This window comes from Anser brachyrhynchus, assembly GCF_964034855.1.
Source record: "Anser brachyrhynchus genome assembly, chromosome: 4".
Classification (NCBI taxonomy): domain Eukaryota; kingdom Metazoa; phylum Chordata; class Aves; order Anseriformes; family Anatidae; genus Anser; species Anser brachyrhynchus.
Genome location: NC_137698.1, coordinates 19,112,389 through 19,130,011, shown reverse-complemented (window position 1 = coordinate 19,130,011; position 17,623 = coordinate 19,112,389). Strand labels below are relative to the sequence as shown.

The window sequence follows — 17,623 nt, the reverse complement described above, 5'->3', positions numbered from 1 at the left end:
ACAAAAATTTGAGTCCCCTATTGCTAATTTTCCACCATGTGGTAACTATTTAGCTGGTTTTTAAAAGTTACTGAATTACAGAGTTGAATTACAGAGCACAGCAACTACCAGTGGGCGTTGGGTGTAAGCATGTCCCTCTGGCTTAGCACGGGGTCACATATACTGGCATTAAATCACAACAGTATTCCTAAGGCTGTACTGGTTAGGTTCACACAGGAATGAATGTGCTGGTTTCCAAAATCATGTGCTTATGTACTTCTAAAAATAGAAAATATTAATGTCAGATTTGATTGATATGACTCCATCAGGTTCTTGTCATTTCAGCACACCTGTGACAATGACATACTGTACAGACTTACATACAGTGCTGGTGGAAAGCCCCGTTAGCCTACATACCTCAATTAAATCAAGTTAGACTCATTTATACAGCTGTGCAGGTCCAGATGTAAACTGAGAAGTGTCCACAAAAGTTGCGGTTAGAAGCATTCACAACATTAAAATCATGGAAAAAGTATGTTTTTCAGCTTCTCTCACAGGTTAGTTTAAAACCTTAATCTCTCATTTTGGAGAAAGAAGCACTTCTACAGACACACTGCAAGCCACCAGAGGATAAAGAAAAGCAATGATCACAAACACCAACGCTTTATTCCTTCACCAGCAGTGGCAATGATCACTTCTAATGACTGAGTTCAAGATGATAAACATCTTTTGCCAAGTACAAAATCTTTTAAGATTTTTTTCTCTAGATTATGTACTAATGTACCATTTGAACATGTTCCTCATAAAAGCAACAAAAGATCCACCAAAGCTTATGCACCCCAAAATTGTCTACAAGTATACTGCATTACTACAAGCTTCACAGAGCATTATAGCAACTCTCGTAAACTAATTTAGGAAAAAGGAATTTACAGGGTTTATTGCTTTACTTAGTGTATCACTCGTGTAGTTTGAGATAACACTCCCCAAAACACAACAGATCATAACAGTAGTAGTACTGGTAAGAATGAACCAAACAAAGCCAAATTCCTAGCCTTGTGAGCACGAGGCTATTCTTTCCAGATGAGTCAGTGGTAACTAATGCAGCCTTAGCCAGGTTTCATTAATTCTCTGCTACTCGTTGTCTTGCAGTGTTGAGGGAAGACAAAGTTTCTCTCACAATTTCTCCTTACCAATGTTTGTATAACACACACATAGTAGAAGACTGAGTAAAGAGCTAAGAATCCGTCACAATTATCTGCCATTGTTCTCACTCTGCACGTGCCACAGAATCACTGCACATACAGCAAAACCTACATAAGGTGGTTCCAACATTTCTGTCAAAACTCCCTGTATGATTAGTAGGAATAGCACAAGACAGGAATGGAAAGAAGCAGATCCTCCTAGAGAAAATGACAACCAAGATGAAAGATGGTAGAATTTAAAAGAAGAAATGAAGAAATTAGGTATGGGGGATACCCTGTGTCCTAAGCTGGTACTCTGACCCTTGAACCATGTCTCTGGTCTTGTATCAGTAACTCCCCATGCTCATTTTGTCAGGGAGCATTATGTATATCAACAGCCATTTGGCATGCTTTTCCCAAACATCTTTAGTTTTTATTGCACTTACATTTAATTGTATTTTAGCATAGCATTTTTGTTCACAAGAGAAACCTTGTAACAATCAAATTGTATGTAAACTATCAGAAGATTCAGACAGCATCAGTCCGGTCTTCCTCCTTTTCTGTGTTTGATACCAGACAAGCTGTACTTTCCCAGGCTAATCATTTTTTGGCATGAGGCAAATCCAAGACCATAGCATTTTTTAAATATTAATTAGATGTTACAACTAAAACTGTGTCGACAATCAGCAGTCCTTACTCTTCTTTTGTTAATAATGCCAAGCTCCCAGGGGCTCATTAACAATCCTCATCTAGACAATCATTTAAGCATCATGCCTGATGAACGGGACATGGGTCAGTGAATTAGCAAGCAGTCTTTCACTAAGACATCAATCCACAGCTACGGCATGGCTTGTCAGGCCAAATCCAAAATGAACGTACACGGAATCTCCAATTGCCTCTTGCTCAAAAAGCAAGTGCTTTCATCTGTTGTTTCCACTATGGGCACTAGATCCTCTGCTCTGCTCCTGCCTCTAGTGTTTCAAAATTTCACAAAATACAGAAAGCAGATTACATATTGTGCATGTAGTAAGAAGTAGCTTCTGTAGAGAGAGGCTTATTTTATAACACACACATGAGATTGTTTGTATTAGGTCTTATATGATGAAAAAGGTTGAAAACCTTAAAATAGCTATTACAAAAGCAGAAAACTTCTGTATGTTACTTGCATTATAATATGAAAGCAGTTCATTAGTACCTACAGAATGACATCTCCACAGGAGGTTAATACCATTCTCGTTCTGCTGTTGGCATGATAATCTTTCCCAGGACATCAAAGCTCCTCCCAGCATCCTATGGAGGACAAAGCTTGTAGGTGAAGGGAACTGAGTGTTTCTACATCATTCTGCCATTTCTTTTGTTTGGGCATGTAAAAAAATATTGCTGTAGAAAGCTACATAATAAATCTATCATTAGTTATACTATATTCTATATAGAATCTCTCTTTCATCGGGTAGAGACCAAGAGGCCAGAAGTACAGATTTGTGTGCACCCATCACCTCAGAACAACAGCAAAAACCATCGTGTATTATTGTGTATTTCCTATGGAAAAGACCATTGTAATTTGGTAAAAACAACAACAACCGGTGCTCATCTCGGAGATCAGATTAGACTGCAGACATCATGGCACCTAACCCAGAAAAACTAATGTCGCTCCTGCAACTTTATGAAGATGTCTTGTTTTCTGCATCCTGTATGTAAATACTTGCCAGTTCAATTCATACTGTAAAGTTGTTTTCTTCATAACTGAGAAGGCAGGCACCTATTCTCCATCTCAATTGCTGTCTCTTACAGAACATATCGATGGCAAGGGGGTTAGAGATTTTGAGCTCCAGGAGATATAACTTACAGGAACAGCAATGAGACTGCAAGACAGTGAAGAAATGGTGAAGGAGCCAACTTATCCCTGTGTGAGAATAGCTCTTCTGTCTCTCCATGCACATTATACCACCAGGAGCAATATTTATTCCTGGGAGAAGGAGGAGGCAGAAGCAGGAGCACCTGCCATCAGGTGTAGCGCAGACAACAGATGCTTGCAAGCTACAAAAGATCGCTATGATGCAGCAGGAGCAGCCAGCCAGGGCCTTTGATACCCTTGCCACCTAGTACTGAGCCAAATGTCCAACCATGCTGAGGAAAACATGCTGGAACCAAAATCAGACAGATCCAGTGCAAAGGTGAAAAGATGGTGCAGCATCTTCACAGTGCCACTGTGCTACTTACGCTCCTGTGGTTTTATTTCATCTGGTTGAGCTGTTATTTTCCTCACCAAACATCTGTTTGTCATCTCTGCCTCTGCTTATGGATTCGCACTGGTATAGTGATGATATGGGAGCACTCAGAGTGAAATTAGATACTCAGCTCCTGAACATCCTTCTTAAATCATTTCCTAGCATTACTGGATGAGCTGCCTACAATACAGATCTAATGGCAAAAGCAGCTACTGCTTTCTGTTTTATGTTGCTCTAATACTTGTCAGGGAAGAGAGCAAGCAGGCAGTCATAGCTGCTGGTAACTACATTAAAAAACCTGCTGTGGAAAAAAAGATTAACCACAGTTATCAAAAGTACATAGACAAGAACCCCATATCTATACGCATGCACATCAATACACAGAATGGAAGTTTAACCTAAATCTGAAACTTTCTTCACTTTCTCTTCAGTCTTAGAATCCACTTTAGCTTTTGCAATTTTTTTTCCACGAGGATGATTCCAAAAATAAATCTGCCCCCAATGCCCAACAAAATAGCCTTGCTCTAGAGAAAGCTACAGCCCATCTGGCCAGGCACAGGGTGGAGGATAATCTCTGCAGCTCTGCTGCTGAACTTGTTAGCAAAAATAACACTGAGCCCATTTCTATTAGCTCCCATCCAAATGCAAACCTTAATCTTCAGCAGAATTTTTTCCACAGAAAGGAAAAATACTCCATTCTATGTATACTCCCAGACCTATCTGTGGTTGGAGACAAACAGAAGAGAAAAGCAGGGGATAGGGAAAAGTACAGTAAAAGGGAAGGAGGCAGCACAGAAGGAAAAAAATGAAAACAAGGAGAGATTATAACTATGGGAACAATTGGTCTTGTTAACAACAGTTGACAGATAACAGCTTTGGACTTGTTTAAAGTGTCAGAGATGAGAAATCTAGATGTTTGCATTGTTTTGGGAGAGAAAAAAACAGTACAGAGAAGTGTTTAAATGTCCCTGACATATAAAACTAAACTCTGCAGTTTAAAGACAGATTGCTTTGATTCCTAGTGGCATTACCCTGCCACTTCCAAAGATCAGAGGGGCTTGTGAAGCTGTGCGATTGCTGGCATATTCACTACACATGAAAACTGACTATAAAACAAAAATAAATATGAACATTGAATTTCTGACTCTAACAGGCATACTGCCTCTGTCCCTTTTCAGATGGACTAAAGCCTCAGAACAGGAAAATATCAATAAAAAGCTGAGCTCTCTCATAATTCTTATCTGATTTTTTTTCCCGACACACTGCTGCATTGCTCCTCTGTCACCCTCTCATGTATTGTCAATCCTTACACACCCATAAAGTAGTGGGAATAAACAAGTGAGAAGAATAACAAAATACAGGACACAGCACAAATCAGTCAAGAAGAAGCCAAGGGTGAAAATTGCTTTGAAAACTACAAATACTACAGGGAAATGGAAGTAGTTCATGGATTTTTTTTCCCCTTCTGCAATATCCTATTACCCTCTCCATTGAAAATGGATCCTATGTAACATTTTTATCTATTATATCACTGCAGTTTTACCAGAAAATTTCTCTATTTACAACATATATTGCTCACAGAGTAGATTACCATTATTCAGACATGGGCCCCATACAGAGCAAACTAAAATGGATTCCGGTGTTTATCTTCACTTTACGGAAAAAGAAGCATCTCCAAAACGATTATGGAAGTCAGTTTCTCTACTGCACAACTAAGCAGATGGCCTCTTTAAAACTGAACAGCTTTTCAGTATTAAGAAAGATGAAGCTTTACATTATGGTCAAAGTTACAAGGTCACTGTGACATTTAAGAAGCTCTACCTCACACTGGACCCGTAAATAAACAGGTGACCTTCTCTCCCAGTGATTTCAGTTTTCAAGTCTCACGTATTGATGTAGACTCAGAAAATCAAATTTCAATGGTGAAGTGGAACTGGACAAAAAAATAGTATAAGTATGCATACAGGTCATAAAAGGATGCATCAAGAACAGAGTGTTTTGTCCATTTTGTATATGGCATTCCTAAAATTTGTAAGAATTTAAAAAAAATTTAAAAACATTCCTAACCCAAATGAAAGAAAAAAAAAAAGTAAGGTTGCTTTAACCAGCACTAGCAGGGCTGAATTTTTAAGGACCTGTACAAATTATGGAAAACACCTTCACTGCCATAGCATGTCCTATTTCAGACACATCCTTCTGCTAAAACAGAACATGTTTGGCTAAGAATCCTCCTTTATCCCTGTAAGAGGGCACTCAGGAATGCAACAGTGCCTCAGGAGTACATAAAACATAAGCCACCTCTCTAGTTTCTACACATCTGAATGTTGATACACACTATGCTATAAGTACAAATATTAAAAGTTACACTGCTATAGGAATAAGTGTTTAAATAATTACAGAAATATTTTTCAATCAAGTGTAACTGTATGCACACATGATACACATGGTATTCCCTCCTTTCCTATTAGGCAGACCTTCTTCCATCTTCCTTTTTACAATGTGTGCCCTAGACATCTTCAGTCCTCTTTCAACAACAGCCTCCCAGAAAACAATTCCAAGTTGTTTGGGAATTATAAGGATAGACCTCCGTTCCAATCTTTTTTTTTTTTTAAACTGAGAATTTGTTTGAAACAATTTTTCACACACAAAAAAGAAGTTGTTTAGGTGAAGACAGTCAGGATTTTGGTGCTGTAGTATTCTTAATATTTCTAATTTCCAGCAGAAGTACTTGGACATGTTCTGAGTGCAATAAATGCTACAGATGGCTTCATCTCCTCTCTCCATTATCTCCCGGTATACTTCAAGCAGTAGATCTCATCCTGCTCTTTGCCCTTTTCCATTTAGCTATATCTTTAGCAGAGATTTTTTCTTCTCCAAGTCAAGCACAGGTTGGAAAGGAGTTAGTCACAGAAAGGGACCCTTTTGCTCTGGATACAGTAAGTAAAACTGTTTCCCCCTTGGTGCTTCTCATGTGCAATCTTCAACTGGTAAAGAGTTTGTATCAAACCATCCCCCGCATACATTTCCTGGATGTGGATGTATGCATGGACTGACAGGCACATACTGCTGCGCTGCACATCTAAAAGCAGAGTCTCAAGCTGAACATCACAACTTGCCTTTTGTTTTCTTCCTGAGTCAAGCAGCAAATTACGCCTAAGAAAAAAATAGCAGGGTGTAGCAGTAGGCAGCTGTGAAAATGATTCGGCAGCAATTGCTACTTTAGCTCGGTTTCTCAAGTGCTGCTTTTAAGAGATCTTTTGAAAGACTTGGATAGGCTGAATAGCCTTTCTCTGATCGCAGGGGATGAAGTTCAGTCTCCTTTGCAAAACCCTCGAGCATCAGAATTTCTTCCAGATACTAAAAGGAGATGTGGAGCAGTTGGGATAAAGGGGAGAAGGCCTTCACAGGCACAGACAGCTAGCTGTGAGCTGGCCTTTAACCACAACACTGCCCTTTACACAGGTACTGTTCCTTCTCTGAAAGAGAAACAGATTGTGAGCAAATGATCAAATTACCACTAGGCAAACTGGTGTGCAAACAAAGTGGATGAAAAAGCTCTACAGTAACACTCCATTATTACCACGGTCATATCCCAAGGTCCAGGCTATACGGATGATGCCTTAGTGAAAAAATGAGGTTGCCTTACACAAACTACAAGGTACAATCCTAACAGCTCATCTGTGTGCCCTCTTTGTTTTCAGAGACACTCAGCTGTACAAGTACAGAGTCCACAGCCCTCCTGTGGCCTATTTCATCGCCTGTGCAGCTTCCTCAAATGGCTTAATTATGGGCCCCTGGGAGATTTTCACATCAATTAACTGAAATTGTTCTACAAAAGTAAACAATGGACAAAATCCTGTTTGTATTATTCAAACAGTTTAGAATACTTGTTACTGAACGAGCGGTGAGAGTGTATTTTGCAGGCCCTTCTGTGCCTGATTCACATCAGCCACATTCAAAGACGAGTCGATACAGGCCTCGGTCGCAGAACTGTAGCTTGGTGATCAAGATGCAGCAATTCATGCGTTTAGCTCTGAAAAGCCTTTTTATCGATTCCTGTCTGTTGGCCCAGAGCTGATTATCAAGCATAGCGAGCAGTATTTGGCCCACAGCATGCTCCATTTGGAAGCACACAGCTGGAATCGCCAGCATAAGCAAGCGTTGGCAATGTTTAACTCTGACAAGGCTGCTCTGCTACATATGCTATGGGACTGTCCAAATCCCTGGCAGAAAATAAAGTGCCAGTGTTTAAGTAACCAAAGATTTAGAAATTCCACATTTGTTTATTTTAGAAGCTCTAACTGTACTCCCAAGCATAGCCACAGCACTAAACGAAGGTTGTTCTGAGGATAATTCATTGCCAAAAGAGAAACCCTTATCAAACAGAAAATCAACAAGAGACAATTTCTCAGATTCATTGCAAGAATTAGCTCTGAACTGAAATATTTAGTCTTTAAACGAAATCTCATTCCTTCCAGAGGCCTGGATCACTTTTATTAAAGACTGAACCTTCCTCACTGTATCACACAAGTATCTGCTGGCACTGGTTGTAAATCAGGAACTCAGAAGAAGAGCTGAATCTTTATCATGTTTACTGTGTCTTGCTCGTCTCCATTTGTTTAAATCACCTCCTGTAACAGATTTGCTGAAATTGGTCCAGGAATACTGAAGTGTAGCAAATTTATGTGTATTTGACAAAGTTGGCTGCAACTAGATGAAAGTTATGAACAACAACAACAAAAAATAAATAAAACCTCTTCCTTTGTATTCATCTTTCACATACTCACATAAACATCTACCCTCTTTTCTGCACCTTATGACACTCTAGAATACAAGGAAGCTAAGACTGAACTAGCAGACAAATGAAAGGAACCAACATTAAAAAAGATGAAAAAATCTGAAGTAAATCTTCAAATTCTAAAGCAATACCCACAGCTTCATTTACAATGCTACTCAGAGCAATGCATCCTTTCACTCTATATTGTCTAAGTACATAGTAAGTACCTCAGAAAACTTTTTTGTCCTTTTTGCTAAAGCATTTTCTACAGTGTTGGCTTTTGACTATTAATAACAACAACCTGTAACTAATGTCTACCTGAATGCAAGTCCCCAAAATTGACTTGGAAATGTATGCTCTATTTGCTTAACTTCTGATGAGTACAAACATTCAATCTTTGAAAATGATTTATTTCGAAACACCCATTCTCCCCCATTTAATTTTCTGACAGAAATTACACATAGGTTAACAGAAAAGCAAAGTAGCAGTAGTCAGCTGCTGAATTTGTACTGTAAATGCAATTCCAAAGACAACCTTTTGCACAAGCTCCTTTTCCATTTTTTCTAAGGCTTTCTTTTCCTTTCTTTGATTGCTTTCAGCAACATTCCAAAATAATTAATTTTTCCTCGATTTATTTTTAAGATTTAAGCACCCACTGAGGGAAAAAAATGCAAACTATGCTCCTTGTCTAGTCCAGGACTCCTGCTCATGAAACGTTATGTGACTGTATGTAAAACTGTAAGGAAGGTGTATTTCTAGCTCATCTTGCATGGGACCAAAGCACCAAATCCTCACAAGTCATACCCCATTTTTATATTTCTCAGCTACCATAGCTTCATTTTCCAGTCTCCTCATTTCTCGCTACATTTCTTCACAACTCTTGATTGATCTCTTTGTCAATCTATTCATAACAGTTATCCCTGTCTTTAATTGCTCTTGTCCCTACGTGTTTCCCTATAGGATGCCTAGCATTCTATTTATCATGAACTACTCTCAGCTATTACATCCAAACTTGCATTAATTTATCTCCTTAACTCCAAAACTGAGGGAACTTCTGTTTTGACATTATAGGCTCTGTTTCAGCCTTCTGTCCTCCTACTGAAATCAGGAGCACAAATCCCACCACTTTTTTCCTGGTAAGTTCCACAAGATACCTCTTAACGCAAGAGGAGCCATTCTGCTTTCCCAAGAGCTTCAAGTTTTTGCCTACGACACTGTAAGCTCACTTCTTAAATGTGAAAGAACTATTCAGTTACTAGAGATATCGTATGAAATGGCTTTCCCATCCTCTCAAGCCTGAGGATGTCAGAGTTATCACCGTTCCTGAATTAGAATGGAATTTTTAAAATTGCAAAAACTTAATCACATGAAAATCTGAAAGAATTGTTTCAGGCTAAATTAAATACACCGCTTTGATCAAAAGCGCTTTGATTTTTTTTTTTTTAAACAAAGGTAGAAAATTTTCTAATTTTAAAGACCCCAGCTTCCACACAAGCTCCTTTTCTTCTGATACTACAAAAGGGGCAGTACAGTGCCAATCACTTTCCTAGGAGTGGCAAAACTGATTAGTATATTTTTGAGTAGTTATGAGACATCTCTGCTGGCCAGTGATATCTGAAGTCCACTTTTTGGGCATTTTCACTCCAATTGTGATCTATCATCGTTAATATAATGCATCATCTGTTCCCAGATGCACTGAATCCATCAAAAAACAAACAAACAAACAAAAAAAATGTACCACTATCAAAATATTCTCCTTCAGCACCCTTTACTTCTACAGAAGTCCTTTCGTCTCTAGCGATCTACGTTTTTAGTCAGAAGACATGGCAAATTCCTCACCTCTGAAAAGCTGTGTCCCATCTATCAGGGAGGACTGTGGTCCTCTGATATGGTCTGCAGTAGTTTCAAAATATAGAATTAAATTGGGATCAGTTCCCAGAAAAGTAGGGAAAAAAAAGCTAATATTAATTTTCCTTCCTGGACTAGAAGTTTCACTCGAAATTAAAGCTCAGATTGTAATGACTCCTAAGGCTGGAAATTTCGGAAAAATACCAAACATGTCAGAATTAGAAATGCTGCCTCAGCCTGACAAAACCTTTCTGCCTCACCTCATCTCCCTGAGCACATGGGTGGCCTAGGGCTGCCTGAAGAGATCAAGGGCTGACCTAGAGTGTGCGCTGACACAATCATCCTATTAGGGGCTGAAGATAAAAGTATAATACTAGGTACTGATGACAGAATTTGCTCTAATCACTTCCACCTACCTTGATAAAAGAGCAAAGGAAATGCCTCTGTCTTAACTATTCAGCTTGGAGAAAACAGATTTGCTACATTTAAAAAAAAAAAAAAAACCTCCAAAATAATGCTTTAAAACATCTGTTAAAAGCCTTACACATGTCTATGTACGTCTTCAGTTCTTTCACCTGAAGGTCAAAGACGGAAGTAACCAGTGATTTTTGTTCGCTTGGTACCTAAGCACAGGAAAAATGTGAAAGATAAAAATGATACTTGAACTCTGTAGTTCAGGTTCACAAATCATTCTGAAAAATAAACTGTTACCCAAACATTTCAGTTTATTCGTGTGACTGAAAAAACAGATGTGCCATAAGATAGCCGAAAGCTTAGAGCTTTTGGGGGTAATCCTCCTGAGAATACTAGCTATTCCCTTTAACTCAGAATTTGTGTACTTTATGCTGCTGCATGCAGAGCAATTTTTAAACAAGAGCTTGCTTAAAATAGATAAGAGACCAAAGCCATGTGTTTCAAACTGTTCGGATTCATAAGCATGATAACTGACTTACTAAAAAGTGTTTATCCAAATGAAGGTGTGAAATCCTCACTGTTTGCCTTATTAGTTTTAGATGACTTCTAATACCAACTCTCTTCAAACTACGAATTTTGAGGAGGAAAATAGAACTTCTTTCAATCTACAATATGCTTGGGAAAATATGTGTTCCATACTGTGCTTGTGTGAATGCCTGGAGTCATCTCAGCTTTTCCCCCCATCTCAAAGGCAATTTACCAGAAGGGGTATGGAAATTCATTTGCAAACTAACAGCATTGCAATGAAGAGGATTCAAGTCCTTCATTTTAATATTATTGGTACACATTTAAGTGCCACACAGTCTTACAGCACCACATAGAGAGATGATCTCAGACCTGAAGAGACTACAAATTGTGAACCAGTTTCTGCCAGCTTCACATAAAATAGCTCATCACCTCCTTATGTACAAGCAAGCAAACAAAACAAATTAGGAATGGATGGCAACGTGTAAGACAGCAGACCATATTAACAGCTTAATTATTTTAATTCTTCGTTTTCACATTGGTAGCACCAACAAAACTCAGAACTGTTGAAAGGATGCTTATATACTTCAGTTGTCTTTATTTTGTTTTCAGGCTATTTATTATTCCTGGAACTGGACAGAGACACTTCCAGCCAGCTCCCAAACAGCCCTGCTCCTAACCAAAGCTGAACCCATCAATGAAACTATAGAGAAGGGGGAGTGAAAGTACGGCTGGGGGGCGGTCTGGCAGCTCGCCCAGGCCACCCCACCACAGGTCCTTAAGTACTTTTACAGACTGGCTGTTTTGGGATACTTCACCATTGCAGATCTTTGTTTTCCTATTGAGCAGTAGAGATCAACACCTCAAAATGGCAAGTCCTGTACACTCCTTGGCCACACCACATTCTTCCATTTATTAGATGCTTCTAATTGAAACATACTCATCATTTACTTCGGATTACATCATTTGACAAATATTTTTTCCCATGCAGTTTTGCCTACGATTACACGTTACATGCAATTGCATCATCAACCATCTTTGTAACATTTACTACTTACTTTCAGGGGACAAAATATTCAGTGAGCATCTGAAATTTCATCCAAAACTTTTAGTAATCGAATACAGATGATCTATGGATTTATACTACTTTTTTTCGTTTGCATCAAAAAATTTAGAGTGTGTTTTATTTGTACCAAATCTTCATCCCAAGTGTTTATGACTTGGTTATAACCAAGAAGCAAAACCAGAAAATCTTCTCATTGTCTATCCAAAATGCATTACGCAGTAAGATATGCCTTTTTAAATAACAGCTACTACAGCTGAGACAATGAAAGTTTTTGCCATACCTGTTTTCCACCTTTTAAATAAGTCAAATGTTATACCATATAGCCAAAATCAAAATGATAGAGTTGATTAAATTCTGAAAAGAATAAAAAAGGCAAGTAGTGCCCCAAAGCCTACCTGTCTGCTTGAAATGTTTTAGAGAACAAAGTGAGGTATTTCTGTGTCAAAATTTCCATCAGAATCATATGTGAACACAAATGGGACAGGGCTTTACTCTGAGTCATTAAATCCATTTCCTTACTGTTATGGTGTACCAGGTCTGCCTGAGCTGGAGTTAACTTTCCCCACAGCAGCCCATACTGTGCTATGCTCTGCAAATCAGGCTAGAACAGCACTGGTGTCACACCAGTGTTTTGGCTATTGCTGAGCAGTGCTGGCACAGCATCAGGACTCCCCAAAGCCCCCTAGAGCCAGCAGGTTGGGGTGGGCAACATGTGGGGAGGGGACATCACCAGGGCAGCTGACCCTAACCAACAAAAGGGATATTCCATACCATGTGGTGTCACACTCAGCAATAAAAGGTGGGGAAAGGGAAGGAGAAGGGGGCTCTCGTTATGAAAACGTCTGTCCTCCCAAACAACCACTGTGTGTATTGAGGCCCTGCTTCTTGGGATGTGGCTGAACATGGCTCATTGATGGGAAGTAGAGAATAATTGTTTTTCTTCCCTTTTTGCTTCCACACGGACTTTGCTCATTTTTATTTCCCCCTCTTTCTTTTCCCTTTAATGAAATCATCCTTACCTCAACCCGTGAGCCTTTTTTCGTTCCAGCATACTGTCTTCTCCCCCTCTTCTGAGGAGGAGGGGGAGTGAGAGCACGGTTGTGGCAGTTTGGCTGCCTAGCAGGGCAAAACCACCACACTTGGGTGACCAACGCAGCAATGCGTTCTAGGAACTTGTCAAGCTCCATCCTAAAAGCAGCTAACTGTTCTAATTTCCACTTGCATTTATTTCTGCCCACTACTTATTACCACAAGCTATCCTAAAAATAACCTTACCTTACAGAATTCTTCTCTTCTGCTTACCTCCTAAAATATTCATAGAAAAACTAATATTCCCTTTCAGCCTTCACCTTGCTAAGCTAAACAAGTATAAGAAAAAAAAAATGAAGAGACGTGACATCTTCCATCTTTTTCATTATTCTAATAGCAATCAATTCTTTGTACTTGTTCAGTTTTCATTTTCTCTTTAATATGGGTGACCACGCAGTACTTCAGGTAAGGCCTCTTCAGGGACCACACAGTAATATTCATCCTTCTCTCTCTTTACTGGATTTATCTTGACAGGTAGACTGGGCATTTTATATTTTAAACATTAGCAACTCTTTTCAAATTCACGATTTCCACCCCCTTTTTCCTCCAACTTAAGCCATTATTTATTAGGTGATACTACGTCAAATGCTATAATGAAATTCCAATAGATAAGATCTGATAGATCATCTTTGTTTAGCAAAACTGGCACCAGATCAAAGAAAGCAGTAATGTTAATTTTATGTAATTTATCTTTCAAAAACCACTGTAGCATTTTAATTCCATTTTACTCCATGTCTTCAAGCTGCATTTCTGTCTATAGGCTTGAAGGCAATTGTGGTCACTTTTACTGACCTGCAGTTTTCATGAGGACTTTTGCCTGCTTCTCAAATACTTCTTTATTTGTAACTCTGCTGGTCTCTGGAAGACCCTTTTGCTTTGTTTTAAATATTTCCAAGTGGAACCACAACAGTTCTGAGAATTCTGAGATGGAGATTATCTCAGAAATCCTTCTCAAGTGTACTAATAATTTGAATTAATACACTTGAGTGTACTAATAACTTGAATTTCTAATCTGTTTAAAGTCATTTCAATCTACATGCTCGCTTTCCATTATCCCTCTCACCTCAATATCACTATTTTTATCTAGAAAATATGCAGTTGGTTCTGGGGTGCCAAACCAATGAGTATTCCTTATCTTTACATGCACAAGTCTATATTCTTCCATAATTTCTAAACCATCTCCCAGATACTTATCTATCCAGCTTAACATCTAAGTATTTCCCCTTAGTTGGGTTAAGTTTTCCCAATACATTTAGCAATTTACAAGTGTTCTCCATATTCAAGCTCCCGAGCTCTCCAGGAATTCCAGCTGTAGGAGCAGTCATAGCTAACAAAAATTCCAAGACCCTACAGAATCTCTAGCCAAGCAACTACTGCACCAACAGCATAGTGCAAAGCACCTGTGCTGCTAAGTCTGTGTCTGAGGCTTTGTAAAAGCACAATCACTGTAAGTCACACCCAAACTAACTTGAAACTAATTACAGATAGTTTAAAATTGACTTGAAACTTACTGAGCAGAGTAAGGTGCCAAAGCAGTTAAATCCTCAGCTGGTCAGCCTGTTGGAAGCTGTAGTCAAGGCAGAAAGTCTGATACAGACAAACCTGGGATGAACACAGACAAGGTAGATTTGATATCTTATTTTAATATGTATGTATCTGCTAGAGTGAGCAGAATTGATCAAACGGATGACTGCTTCTCAGTTTAGCATCACATTTGAAACCATAACTGGTTTTCAGATGTTCTTTCAAAAATACACAGGCTCCATCTACTCTTTCCTTCTCACTGTAAAGCAAGTCAGACTGACAAGTTTACAACAACATCAATGACTGCTTTTGAGTTTTACACTAGCAGTCAGAAATCATTTGAAAACAATGATTTTTAATGTTCATGCATTAGCTCTGTAAAACTTTAAAAATAAAGCTGTTAAAAATAATTTTCCTGTTTGAAGTAGAAGATGTTTTGTAAGTTCAACTACATGGATGTACGTGCACAGGGACACATGCCCCCACCCCTCCAAGCCTAGCATCCTACAGAAAAATAAAAGACAATATGGAAGGGAAAAACAAAGTCTCCTGCTGCTGTGCTGGTTTTGACAGGGTTAAGCGTGCAGTCCTCATATCACACACTTGTAGTGCCCATTCAGATAAATGGGTTTCATTTTATTGTTTACTTGTAGTTGATAAGGTTCTAGGATTGATTCTGGTGGCTCACAATGCCTCCCAGGCACAAGATGTTTTTCTTACTACTGCATCCAATGCCTTTCACAACACGGTGGTTTTCTCTACAAAAGGCAGGCATTGTGAAACTAAAACATCAGCCAAATCAGTTTTTCCATCTTTGTAAAATGAAGAAAATTCTTAACATGAAATCATTTCTATGCCAGCACAACAACCATAGCAACCATAAATATCAAGAGAGCAGGACAAAAAGGATTACTTTTTGCCTTTTTTTGTCTGTGTTGGACAATACAAAGACCCTGTGGAATCCATGATTCACCTTGTTAAATCACACCTGGAAAACTACCTAAGCATGTGGTATCAAATCACAGAAGGAAGGTTTGGTTTTTTTTTTAACTGAATTAATTAGAAATATCAGCAATTCAGGTTCCTAAAATTGGAAAAGGAAGCCTCTCTCCTCATTCATCTTCATCTCAAACAGAGTTAATATTAATGCCTGGTGAACTCCAAAAGGATCTGCATGAGTTTGCAATGGGAGATACAGTGCATCTGATTATTTCAACAGAATGCTAAAATCAATATTGCTTGCATCAGTTCCTCACCTTGTCACTGACTTCCATAGTCTCAAAATAGTCACTGCTGTAATACCTTCATTTTTGCATCCATATGTAAAAAGATGGATAGTAACATCTAATTACCTAATAGAAACGTTAGTAACATTTTTCATTACTAGTAAACTAGTTTTAAGACTCCATTTTTTCATTAATTCAAAGAAGCTGGGTAACTGATTTATTATCTGCAGTCTGGTGATTGCTTTGAACCTTCAACACTGGTGCCACCTCTTCGCACAGTATTTCTGCTTGTGATCTTATTAAGAAGATACAGAGATCATTAAAATGACTCAGCCTTAGATAATATTTTCCTGCTTTCTGTGTGAATTTGAAGAACACTTTACCTATATGAGTTTGTCTGTAGACTTCAGAAGAAAGCTAGCTCTGGTGTTTATATATATGTGCCCTAGTCAAAGCCTGCTACAGCTATTTGAAACTTCTGAAGTTTTCTTGAAACTCTCCAGCTCTTTCTTCTGTGTTAGCCAGCCATAAATTGGTGCTTTGAGGCTAGCTGCACAAAAGAAGTCCACACTGCAATAGCAACTGCATGACATCTGCATCTCACACGTCCTGCCTTCTCAGGGAATCCCTGCCCACGGACAGCATCCAAAGCCCAGCTGAGTGGCCAACCCTGTCAGCAGTATCTGTGACGGGCAGCCCCTTCAGCTGCCACAGCTACCTTTTCCAGTTTACCAACCTAGTAGCAGAGGGAACAGAGCAAATCAGGTGTTATCTCCTCAGCTCACACAATTTAATAGCCAGACTGCTCACATAAAGTTATCTAGATTGCTGTTAAAGGCAATGCCATGATTCACAGCAGCTGTGAGAGCAGCAGTAGTGCAATCACAGCAAACATGAAAAAGATCACAAATCACAGCCCTCACCAACTTCACACCAAAGACCACAGCAAGCAGGAAGTGCCGGAGAAGGGGGTTTCAGTTCTGCCTTTCTTCAGAAGTTACATCCCTCCTGCCCCCAGAAGGACAGGCCCTACGCCAGACAGAGCAGGGGAGCAAATCCCAGTCTCTGACATATTGAGTGATCACATTAGTGGTATGATAAAAAGGTGCAGAAAGTTTGGGTCAAGGGATTTAAGTCAAGTGTACTCTTTTAGAAATATTAAAAAAAAAAAAAAAAAAAAAAAAAAAAAAAAACTCATTGGCTTACCATAGTGCAATATGTTCAGCACCAACTTGGTGCCTCCAGAGCCAGTTCTCTTATACTCATGAGGAATTTCACACCTGTGTCTGCACTTTCCTTTCAAATTAGCTGCTCATCAACTCTATTACTAAACAAACATGAAGCAGCTGTAGCTCTCAGACTATGATTAAAATTAAACCCTTCAAATCCAGCCTAGCTTACAGAGCCTCTGTACAGTTGTACTCAATTGATTAACTCCAACTGGTTCACTACTAAAACTAATCTATTAATTTAACAGTCTGAAAAAGCTTTAAATAAAGCATTTCACATGAAGGGGATCCAAATAATATTTCAAGTAAAACACAGAACGATGATGCTGCTAAAATGCTTTAAGAAAAATAATTTATAGTTTTAAATTGCTTTTTTTTCTTTGCCTTAGAGCAGTTAAACTGTGGATTCTTCTATTGATTCAACATTCATTATTTTGCTTTGCACAACACTGGGGAAAAAAAAAAAAAAGAAAGAAGAAGGAGGAGAGTGATGTTAGTGGTCTTTTAGCAGAGGTAAGGGAAGATCCTAGGAACTAC

General features: G+C 38.8%; 1 long non-coding RNA gene across 6 annotated transcripts; it reads right to left on the bottom strand.

The window, feature by feature from the left end:
* Positions 1-893: 893 nt before the first annotated feature.
* LOC308194150 lies at positions 894-17,149 on the bottom strand. 6 transcript variants are annotated; one of them, XR_013950328.1, is made up of 5 exons: positions 16,241-16,587; positions 15,888-15,983; positions 14,619-14,709; positions 10,558-10,636; positions 894-6,864 (listed from the first exon to the last, which is right to left on the bottom strand). It is a non-coding gene; the product is annotated as an uncharacterized lncRNA (long non-coding RNA). The 6 variants fall into 6 exon arrangements; XR_013950329.1 differs by having other exon boundaries at positions 15,888-15,933; XR_013950326.1 differs by lacking the exons at positions 15,888-15,983; positions 16,241-16,587 and adding an exon at positions 17,064-17,149.
* Positions 17,150-17,623: the final 474 nt, after the last annotated feature.